The sequence below is a fragment of the Boleophthalmus pectinirostris genome, unplaced genomic scaffold (genome assembly GCF_026225935.1).
Source record: "Boleophthalmus pectinirostris isolate CB_2022bp ecotype Guang Dong unplaced genomic scaffold, ASM2622593v1 HiC_scaffold_18, whole genome shotgun sequence".
NCBI classification, from domain to species: Eukaryota; Metazoa; Chordata; class Actinopteri; order Gobiiformes; family Gobiidae; genus Boleophthalmus; species Boleophthalmus pectinirostris.
Window position 1 is genome coordinate 1853999 of NW_026571133.1, and position 11405 is coordinate 1865403.

Consider the following 11405-nt stretch of genomic DNA (forward strand, 5'->3'; position numbering starts at 1 on the left):
AAGATTAAGAAAAAAAGCAGCCTTGAAAAAAAAAATAAAAATGCTTATTGCGAGTGGGCTTGCGTTTTCACAGATCTGACCAGTAACTTAGGCCTATCTATCTAACAGCAAAGTAGAAAACAGTATTAAGACAAAAGTTACTATTGCAAAAGTAGGAAAATTGATTATTATTATTGAGGTCTACAATGTCTAATTACAAAATATATCTGTAAAAAAACAAAATATTAATTTAATCGGATTGTGTTTTTATATTGGACCCTCTGCACTCCAAATATAGACCACTTCTTCCTGTATTCCTCTTAACTTTACAGACTTCCTGGTTCGATCTCAGTTCATAAACTCAGCATTCTCCTGGTTTGAGAGAAAGTTCTGTTCTTTTTTTGGGTGAAACATTTGTCTTTAAATGTTTTCTATTTTGTACATTTGTATGTAACATATCATGTAAATAGACAGAGACAGTGATTTAAATCATCTGGAGGATTTTGTAGTCTTTGTAAAGCCCTAATAAATGGTATTTGGTGTCACACAAGAAAACATGGATCTGTCTTTTTTTTATATATATATTTTGAATTTCATACATACATTTATATAGCTCAAAGTCAGACTTATTTAACTGGTGGTTTTCAGATTCTAGACGTGATGATGTTTTAATTTCAGACGGTGGGAAGAGATGGATTTATTAATTGATTACATTGTACTTTATCATGAAATATCCAAAAGGTAAATTCACAAATGTTGAATCTAATTAAGACATAAATTCATTACTGGATCCTACGACAATCTGCAATTTAACAATATTAACTTTAACTACCCACTGTCTGTATTAAATATTATTGACCTATAAAATGTTGTCATACACCCTCATGAACACAAAGATTTATAATCCTATAATTTTAAAAATGAATAAATATCTAAATGGCTTTACCTGTATTTGGTCCAATATAATTGCTATTTAACAAATTAGACAGAAGATTAACTAAATAAATTTTTTGATGCATTCAAAACTATTTCTAATTTTAAGATGCAATGCGGGGTACTGGCCACATGGAGGCACTAAACATCCTGTCAACGGTTACCTATAAATCTATCAGGCTAGAAACGTTATTTTTATTTTTATTTGTTTGAAAACATATTAAAAATTCTTTTAAAGTTGTCAATACTTGTTTTACAAAAGAGATTAAAAATCTACTTTAAAGTTAATATTGTCAATTTATCAGGCATCAGCTACAGTAATATTCGAATGTTTTAGTAGTAAAATCATATATTAACATTGAAATAATAAAACGATATAAGATCAAAATGTAAAAAAAATAAAAAATTAATAAAAACATGTATTTTTTGATTTGTCATTTTTGCGTAATATTATTTTATTTTGAAACTTCATACCTTCTTCCGCCCTCATTTCCTGTGCAGCTAAGACCGTCCCAAGATGGCGCCCGGTGCTACTCCTGTGGCCGAGTCCGAAGACCACAAAATGTGTAAATCTAAGAGTTTAGCGGATTTTTTACCGCAACACTCGTACTGGTTCGACTTCTGGACCTTCATCCTCTTCGACATAGTGCTCTTCCTCTTCGTTTATTTTATAGTTCCGTAGAAAAAGGTAAGAAAGTCCTGTAGAAGTTTCCAGTGAAGTTAGAATGAGAGGGCGGTGGCTACGGAAATGGCTCAAAACTCTGGGGAAATATGTAAAACCTTCATAATTTAACGTGACTCCCTTTTGCAATTTCTATCTAACGTAATCACAAGTAATTTCTACTAAACATTTATTCATATAATATAAATTGATTGCTTCTAAGTGTTTATTATCATGTTAAATTTGTCTGTTTTTCCACCTATCAGAGGATCATTACTTCGGTCACGTAGTCGATGGAGAAACGTGTTCACATCTCACAGCTGTCAGGGAAAAACCTTTTAAATATTTATTCAAGTTGTGTTAAGTCTGATTACCGAAACACTGATAAGACTGTTTTATGATTTAGATCTCGTCACGTCACCCTGGAGCTGCCAACTTTATACATTTTATAGTTTCAAATGCTTTAAATGCACGTGCAGAATACAAATAATAAGAACCAATGGCATCTTTTCATAGTAAAAAAAATAAAGTCAAGGTTTAGAGTTTTTGTACAAATGTGGGCAAAGATGCAGAGGCCGAACAAGATTAAAATGATTAAAATCCGCATAGGATTTGAGTAACTTTTAAAAACATATATACTTTTAATACTGCTTGAGAAATATTTTTATTGAAATAACATTACACTTTTTTTTTTGTTCCTGTTTCCACTGTGACTAAGTCTAAAGTGACAAAAGCTTTATGTGGCAATATGAAATGATTAGAACATTTCTTCTTTTTCTTGTGCCGCCTCTTCAGATAAGATGTACTATTTCTCATTTTTGTTTCTATCCTTTGAAAATACCAAATTTTGTGTATTATTTAATGTTTTGTCCTTCCAAATTACATCAACTTCAAATCATAAATCAGATTTTATGTCCCGACAGTTACTCTTACACTCTTTTCTTATCTGAGACTTTTCCAAATACTTTTTTACTCTTACTTGAATAACTTCTTGGACCACTACTTTGTACTTCTACTTGAGTAATATTATTTTGAAGTAATGTTACTCTTACTTTAGTAAAATTTTTACCTACTCTACCCATCTCATTTAATATTAAAATAATGCCTCACAAAATCGAAACGTGTAGGTATTTTTAGAAAGTTCTCTGTAGAGTTCTAATGTTCATTGATTCTTTTGGGTATCATTAAGAAGTTGCCGATACCTTGATACATAGGCCACTATACGATACACTTTCGATTCGATACGATAAATTTCAAATTGATTTGATACGATTCAATAAAAAATAAAGGCTAAATCTTGGCTATGACACTGAAAGTCTTTGTTAAACCACTTCTTCTGCAAAGTTCATATGAAACTAGGGATGGACATTCAGTTAAATTTTCGTAATCGATCGTCTGGAGAATTAACGATCAGTTTTCGATTAATCATTAACGTTTTTATATTCAAGTTATCATTGTTACTACTATCTGCACTACTCATCTGTATAAATAAACTCAACTTTACGACACATAAACTATAAACATATGAACTCACTCTAGAGCCACATCAGCCCGTTTGACATTATATGTGTTTAATGCAGCTTTGCGCAACTCTCACAGAAACGAAACTTAAAACCGCATGACTAATTTGCAAGAACTAAGCAAAGAAAAAAAAATAGCTCTTGTGCACTGATGCGGTTCAACTTCTGTTGGACTAAAGGACACGACTCAGTGGAATATAGCCGCTAAGCACAGCAACCTACATTCCGTTTGTCGATTAAAAATTAATGTAATCGACGAAATTCTTAAAGGGCCCATCTCATGCAAAATCAACTTTTCAGAGCTTTCTACCTTCTAAGAGTGATGTCTGGGCCTTGTATATGTCGCAGAAGTGTTTTTTAGATTGATTCGGCGTTTTTTTTTTTTAAACAAATTGCAGCGTATTTCTGGCACCCTCCCACGTGACGACAAACTAAAGGTGCTACAACGATGACGCCGCAGATACACCTATGACGCACTTGACGTAGCAGAAAGCGCTTCATTTGCACATATACAAGCACTTCAATTGTGCTTGTATATGTGCAGAAGATACAATGTGAAAAGAGTTATTTTGCATCAGATGTGCTCTTTACTGATCAATTATCGACTTATCGACTGATCATGCCCATCCCTATATGAAACACAAACATTTAAATCATCAAAACAGTGAAAATGTCAAATGTGTTGCAATAAACTATTTTCCTTCCTCTGAACAAACAACAAAACTGTAGCTGTATCAAAATAATTTAGGAAAATGTTCCAAAAAATACTCTTGGTGATATATCGATACAGCAGCCCACGATATCGACACTGTAGCATCACATTAAACAATACGATATATTGATATTTTGATATTTTCGCACACCCCTATTGATAACTCCAGCCTTGTACTTGTACCACACTGTTTAATTTCAGTGAATTGTTTGGTGTTGGTGCCTGTAGGGCCCTCATGTCCGAGCCTGCAGCTGACACTGGTGTAATCAGCGCCTCATGTTGTACATCTAAAACACAAAAGAAGTGGATTTCGTTACTATTGTTCGAGGGGGATTAGGTCTTTCCAGGACTCTTTACCGCTCTCGTAGAGGTGCGTTCGTCTCTAAGCGTCCGCTGTGTATTCTGAAGTGTGTACAGTCTTTAATGTCAGGCCCTGCGCTGAAACTTAAGGAGTTAACGGCACAAGTACAAGGCTCTGGTTCTGACAGGGACAATGGGACGAAACAAAGCACAAACAGCCTTTTACTCAAACACTAATCGACACACAACAGACTAAATTAGAATGGGATCGTTATTATTATTATTATGTCCAAGCGCTGAGGGTGGTGCAGGGTCTTTTGTCATTGTGCGGTCGTGCAAAGAACTACGGCCAACTGTGAGAATCGCACTAATGGGTTCTTGTTCACCCCAAAACTGGTGCACACACACTTCACTAAGGCTGGGTATCAATAAGAAACTGCCGATACGACACATACCTCGATATAGTGCACTTTCGATTTGATACGATATATTTCAAATTGATTTGATACGGTTCAATAAAAAATAAAGGCTAAATCATGTAAAGTAACGACTACTAGAATTCATAGAAGTCTAAATCAGCGAAGATTACAGTTGTGTCGCTGAAACGGATTAAAAGACACTTTCTGTTGCAAAGTTCATATGAAACAAGTCAAAACATTTTAATCATCAAATCAATAAAAAATAAAGGCTAAATCATGTAGTGATACTAGAAGTCTTTGTTAAACCACTTCTTGTGCAAAGTTCATATGAAACACAAACATTTTAATCATCAAAACAGTGAAAATGTCAAATGTGTCACATAAACAAGTTTCCTTTCTCTAAACAAGCAACAAAACTGTAGCTGTAACAAAATAATTTAGTAAAATCTACCAAAGAATACTCTTTACGATATGTCAATACAGCAGCCCACGATATTGATACTGCATCATCACATTAAATTATATGATATATCAATATTTAAATATTTTTGCACACCCCTACACTTCACATTGTAATCAAAGTGATATAAAAAAAATCTTGTATTGTTTCTCTCTAAGACAATATTTCACAATTTGTTAAACCACTACTACCTGTGCAAAGTTAACAGAGAAATGTTGTAGCTAAAATGTATTTGTTCTTAAAAATCAGCAATATATCAGGTGCAATCATTGACTGTATATATAATTGTGACGTCACCCACAGCGTTCAGCTCCACTCAAATGAAGTTCGCAATGTTAACAGCTACAGGGGAATGTTTTTTTTTTTTAAACAGACAATATATTGAAATAAAAATACAAATAAAAAATACACACATTTTAAGACCAAAATGATGAGGCTCACTGCAGCAGTTTCAAAGAGAGGAGTGACAATATTCTAGTGTAAGTCACAAACCAGGAAGATGTTTGGAAACATGCGATGCCGACCGACTGTGATCAAACCCACTGAAGTAAATGTGATCAGCGGTAAAATGAAGACTGCAGACGTACGTGCAGTTTGGAATCCTCTTGAATTTGCCGCCTCGTCTCTTCTACTCGCATGTAGCCGGTGCGCTCGGAGTTGTGCGTCAGCGGGGAAATGATGAAAACTGAGGTGTGGCTGTAATTGTTGATGAGCTGAATATAACAGAACACTACAATGACATGGAGATGGAAAAAAAAGGGACATTTTCACATTTTTCATAGATTTTGTCACACTTACTACCGCGAAGAGAGCCCGCCTGTAGTTGCCATCGCATGTTTCCAAACGTCTTCCTGGTTTGTGAGCGTGATTAGAGCCTATTGGAGCCAGGGTCAGAAGGAGCCGGAAGAGAACGTGGCGGCTAGGGCATTAGCTATGTTCATTTATACAGTCTATGGGTGCAGTGTATGGATTATAGCCATATCGTGATAATATCGTATCGTGAGTCATGTGTTGTATCAAATCGTGAGGGACCCTGTGATTCCCAGCCCTAGTTGACCGTTGTGGAGTGTCACTGTCCTCTAACGTGGATTGTCTTTTTGTTTCTAGACTTGGCTGATCCGATGTGACGATGTTAAAGACGTGAAGAGCCGGACCGCTCCCGCTTCGAGGATCAAACTCCAGCTTTGCCTGACTTTGAACTGTTTATGAAACCCTCCAAAACAAGAACCATCTCCTCCATCACACCACACACGACCTTCCTCCTCTCCTGGGACGCTCTTGGACTCTCTCTCCTTCTGTTGGTGGATTTCAGATTCTAGGATGAGCTCATGTCTTACTGTCAGATGGGGGCAAGAGGTAGTTTTTCCTAATTATAACTTTATTTTCTGTTTTTGACAAGAAGAGCTCGCTGTATTGTAACAAAAGTCTGCATCTTAATATTTATTTTCGCTGCCCTCGTCTGTATCAAATGTTACTGGCCAAGCGATTGCCGTCGTTGTCATCTGAAGCACTTTGGGTTTAAAAATGTCAAATTTTACTGTAAAAAAATGATTTGAATCGATCCTAAAGGGTTGATTCAGACGACCAAAAACCTCAACTTTCAAATGAAGACTTCCCTAATCCAGTCTGTAACGTTTTCTGCATTTTCCTTTTTGCGATTTTGATTTGTCTGACGGGAAGAAATGCCTGTCCTCTGTAATTACCAAAGTAACATGAATTACTTATAGAAAAATCTGTAAATGATTTAACAATGATCAATAGCTATCAATAGTTTCCTCTATCTTCACAGTTTTATTGTTGCTGCGCAGAAGAGACCAAAACAAAAGTATTAATAAAATTGTACAGCCTTTTGAAACCTGTCTTTGGCTCATGAATTAAAGGTGTGTTGTGTAACTTTCTGACCAGGTGACGTCTTTGCGTAGTTTGTCTCCACGGAGATGAGACTGTGTTGCTCAGAATGTTCCACAGTTTTATTTAACGTATCCATCTGCAGCTATTTACAGGTTTATTTATCGCAGGGGTCTCCAACATTTTTCTTCGGGTGAACTACCGTTACAAATTTTTGCGGTCACACGAAAGAAATTATACATACTGTAAGAGCCATGGCAAGACTTAGATGGGGTACAGTTAGATAAAACATAAACCATTATTTATTTATGAATGATAGATTTACAATAATAGGCATTTAATTAATCAAATTTAAGTTATTCAAGATAATACAAGTAATTCCAAAATCTCTTGGCAAGCGACTTGGAAGGGGATGAAGCTCTGATCTATTGCCTTGAGAAAACATATATTTTTTTACTTTGAGTCGGCTCGCCTCTTCTCAGATCAGATTTGCAACTTGGCAGCTTTTTCGTTTAATGCTATACTGTGGAAAATTCCGGGCAAAGCGATGACAATATCTCCATGGAGACAAGCAGGTGGAAACGTCAGAAAAGTTACGTATCTTCACCGGACCTGTAAGTGCTAAAACAGCCTCCAGTGCACAGTGACATATTTTGATGGAGTTTAGTAAGAATTTTTTAGCTTTATGCAAACTTTTGTCACTTTTTTACATATAATAATAATAATAATAATACATTTTATTTCTATAGCGCTTTTCAGGTCACTCAAAGATGCTTTACAGAACACGTATGAAAACAAACCTTTGCTCTTTTGACTGAGCTGCGGTTTCCAAAATAGTTTAAAACGCCACATAATGTCAGACCTTTCAAAAAAATGCATGAGTGAATGTTAAAAATGAAGCTTTATAATATGTATGTTTTGGTGTCATTCTCTGTGTATTTTATTACGTAAATCTGGTCGTAATTTATAAATTGATAACACAATGTGAACTATTTAAATACCTTTTCAAAATTACTATAATAAAACCAAACAAAAAACAAGTTGAATTGAATCGTAACGTGTAACTATCTGAAGTAAATATGATTATTAAAGTACTATTTTGTTTTGTTTTGTCAGCCGTCGTCGTATTTAACCAGTAATGAGGCCGGAGAAATTTTCAATAGTTGCAAGAATGTGTTCTGCATATTTGTTAAATAGACACAAAATAAAATAATGACTGGGTTAAATGTAATTGTTGTGCAATCCGGTGTTAAGCAGTTTTATGATTACCCGAAAAGCGCGCTGGTCTGTCCCTTCCATATCTCTCTAAACCGACTGAGAATGTTGCCAGTTTGGAAATAAAATAAGCATATGACATTTGTGTTTATTGGTTTTGTTGCAACTCAGGAATACAGGTAAAAAAAAACAAAAAAAAAGTCAAATCCTCCAGCTAAAATATACGTGACCTAAACTAACCCAGAGACACTGAAGGACGGGACAAATACAAATTTCTGTACCAAGACAGAAGTGACTATTTGTCAAAGAAAAGTAACAAACGAAAGCGGTGAGCAAACTCAGAACTAAATTCAGCCAAACTCAAATAATCAGTTTTGGGCAGAGGTGGGACCAAGTCGTCGTTTTGCGAGTCTCAAGTAAGTCTCAAATCTTTGACCTGAAGTCCCAGTCACGTCCCCAAGTCAAATACAGGCAAGTCCAAGTCGAGTCTCGAGTCACCGGCCCATGAGTCCAAGTCAAGTCCAAGTCGTCTGCTTTGAGTTTCAAGTCATTTCAAATCTTTAAACCAAAATACCAAATATTTCTGGGCATGTCCCACTGGGAGGAGGCCCCGGGGAAGACCCAGGACACGCTGGAGGGACTATGTTTCTCGGCTGGCCTGGGAACGCCTTGGGGTCCCCCCAGAAGAGCTGGAGGAAGTGTGTGTGGAAAGGGAGGTCTGGGAGTCCCTGCTTAGACTGCTGCCTCCGCGACCCGGCTCCGGATAAGCGGAAGAAAATGGAATGGAATGGAACTTGGAATTGGAATTTTAAGATAAATTGTACTTAAAAAATCACAGTATATTTATATATGAGTATTTACTTATTTATTTATTCTAAACTGGGACACTCACCCGGGTTAGTCAGGTTGGTATAATAAAACTGAATGTGAAAAGAGCATGTAATACACTGTGCGTTCTTGTTCCAGTCGTAATCTGAAGGGGCTTCTGTCGCTGCCTTTTTGTTTTTTGTTTTGCTTTATGGTCTTTCCAAAACATGGAGTTCTGTATTTTGGCAAAACAAATGAGAATTTATGCTCCTCTTGACTATTGGCAGGGATGAGATTAGTCAAAAATTGTTTTAGTCCTGGTTTAGACCTGATGTAGTCCTGGTTTAGTCCTGTTTCAGTTCTGGTTTAATCCTGGTTCAGTCCTGGTTTAGTCCTGGTTCAGTCCTGTTTCAGTTCTGGTTTAGTCCTGTTTCAGTCCTGGTTTAGTCCTGGTTCAGTCCTGGTTTAGTCCTTTTTCAGTCCTGTTTCAGTTCTGGTTTAGTCCTGGTTTAGTTCTGTTTCAGTCCTGGTTTAGTCCTGTTTCAGTCCTGGTTTAGTCCGGCATCACAGTTTAAGTGACGTAAACGGGAAATGGCCATTTTCCGTCACAAACACAAAATCAAAAACTGAAAAAAACAAATCGTTATCTGTTTATTCATTTTGGTTTTGGAGACAGATAATGAAGAGAACATTTCCTTTTTCATTTTCTTATTTTTGGTTTTATTTTGAAAAACAAATGAACGAATGATACACGGATTTTGTTACATCCTTGGTAGATACGTTTAAGGACAAACTATGGAACACTTCAGGCAATACAACACCAACTCCACGGAGACAAGAAGGTGGCAAACGCTCCCCCAGAACCGTTCCCTAGGGCACATTTAACTCATAAGTACTGTTTACGGTTTGACCTCTGTCCGTGTTTCTCTTTTCTCTTTTATCTTTATGAGGGTCACTACTACATCACCCAGAGCTTTGAAGTTGAAGACAGGCCAAAGAGAGTTAAATCTTAATCACGAGAACACGGGTGAAGGACCAAACTCGTGAAAGATGTAAAGATACAGGCCTAAATAAAATAAAAACACTTATATTTAGATGTCAGTGTAATCCCGAGTCATCCAGGGAGGTTCCACGGCAAAAGAGAATGTGATTATTTCTGAGGAAGACACTTGGATGGATGGCGAAATGTCTTCACTTCAAACAGGGTGACCAGATTTTCAAAGCAAAAAACTGGGACATCCCTGGTTTGGGTTGGATGGTAATAATTAAACTGTGAAATGAGTGCGTAATTAAGGAAAACTGTTCAGCACTTGGCACTAATATTAGTGAGAAGTCACATTTTCTTTGTGTTTTGGTCATTTTTAAGCTGCTTTTCTGTATTTTACCTAAGCAAATGACAATGTATGCCTCTCTTTACTGTTGACAGGTATTAGATTGGTCAAAAATAGTGACACCTGGGACATTTCTTATATAAAAAAAACTGGGACAAATCACTGGTTTTGTATAAATCTGCTGGGACAGAGGACACAAGGCTCAAAACTGGGTAAATAACAGAGGTGGGTCATGAGTCGTGACTTGGACTTAAGTCAGACTTGAGTTACTATTTTTAGGACTTGAGACTTGATAAAATGGACTAAGACTTGGGACTCGACTTGGACTTGAATGTCAGTGACTCAGACTTGAGGCCTGTGACTTGAGAAGACTTGAAAAGCACTTTTAAAACTGAATTCTTTCTGTTCTGACCTTAATGATTCACTGTAAGACAGGGGTGTCCAAACTTTTTTCATCAAGGGCCACATATTTCTTTCTTTATTTATTTATTTGAGACAGGGACAGCGCACAATTTTTGCATTTACCTTAACAGGAGAGATGCATTGGACATCAGGTTGTAGCATCAGTGTTAATTTTCACCTGTCGTCCCTGAGCAGATTCATTGATTGATTGTTTTTAACTGACTTTGACGATCAACTGTTCTGGAGATTTATGTAGCATGTTTTGGGTTATCTAAACACAGATGAAGCAGAGGACCGATCGAGGGACGCAGACTGATGCCCAATACAGTGAATAATTGAAATGTGTGCATGTTTAACATGTTAGAATGAGCCATCAGTCTTTATTCATGCTAAAATCCTTAAAACCACACACTAAATATTAAATATTCGCTTTATCAATATAAATTTTCAAAAAACTTGCAGTAAAAAAATATTTTTAATTGATGCAAGGTAATTTGGGCCAATTCACCTGGAACTCTGAGGGCCAAGAAAAATTTGTCTGAGGGTCGCGTTTGGCCCCTGGGCCATAGTTTGGACATGCCTGCCCTAAGATCTTGTCGAGACATTTAAAAAGGAAACATTTAAATTTTTACAACTCTTACAAAATGTGACTTCTAACTCACATTAGTACCAAATGCAGAACAACTTTCCTTTATTACTCAGTCGTTTCACAATTATATTATTACCAAACAACCCAAACGAGGGATATCCCAGTTTTTTATTTTGAAAATCTTTTATAAGTTTGTTTACTGTTGCCGCGAAGATCGGTTCCCTCCCTG

General features: G+C 36.4%; 1 long non-coding RNA gene across 1 annotated transcript; it reads left to right on the forward strand.

Moving 5' to 3' along the window:
- Window positions 1-1410: 1410 nt before the first annotated feature.
- Window positions 1411-6839, forward strand: LOC110164044 (uncharacterized). Its single transcript, XR_002318884.2, has 2 exons — window positions 1411-1600; window positions 6092-6839. It is a non-coding gene; the product is annotated as an uncharacterized LOC110164044 (long non-coding RNA).
- The last annotated feature ends 4566 nt before the right edge of the window (window positions 6840-11405 follow it).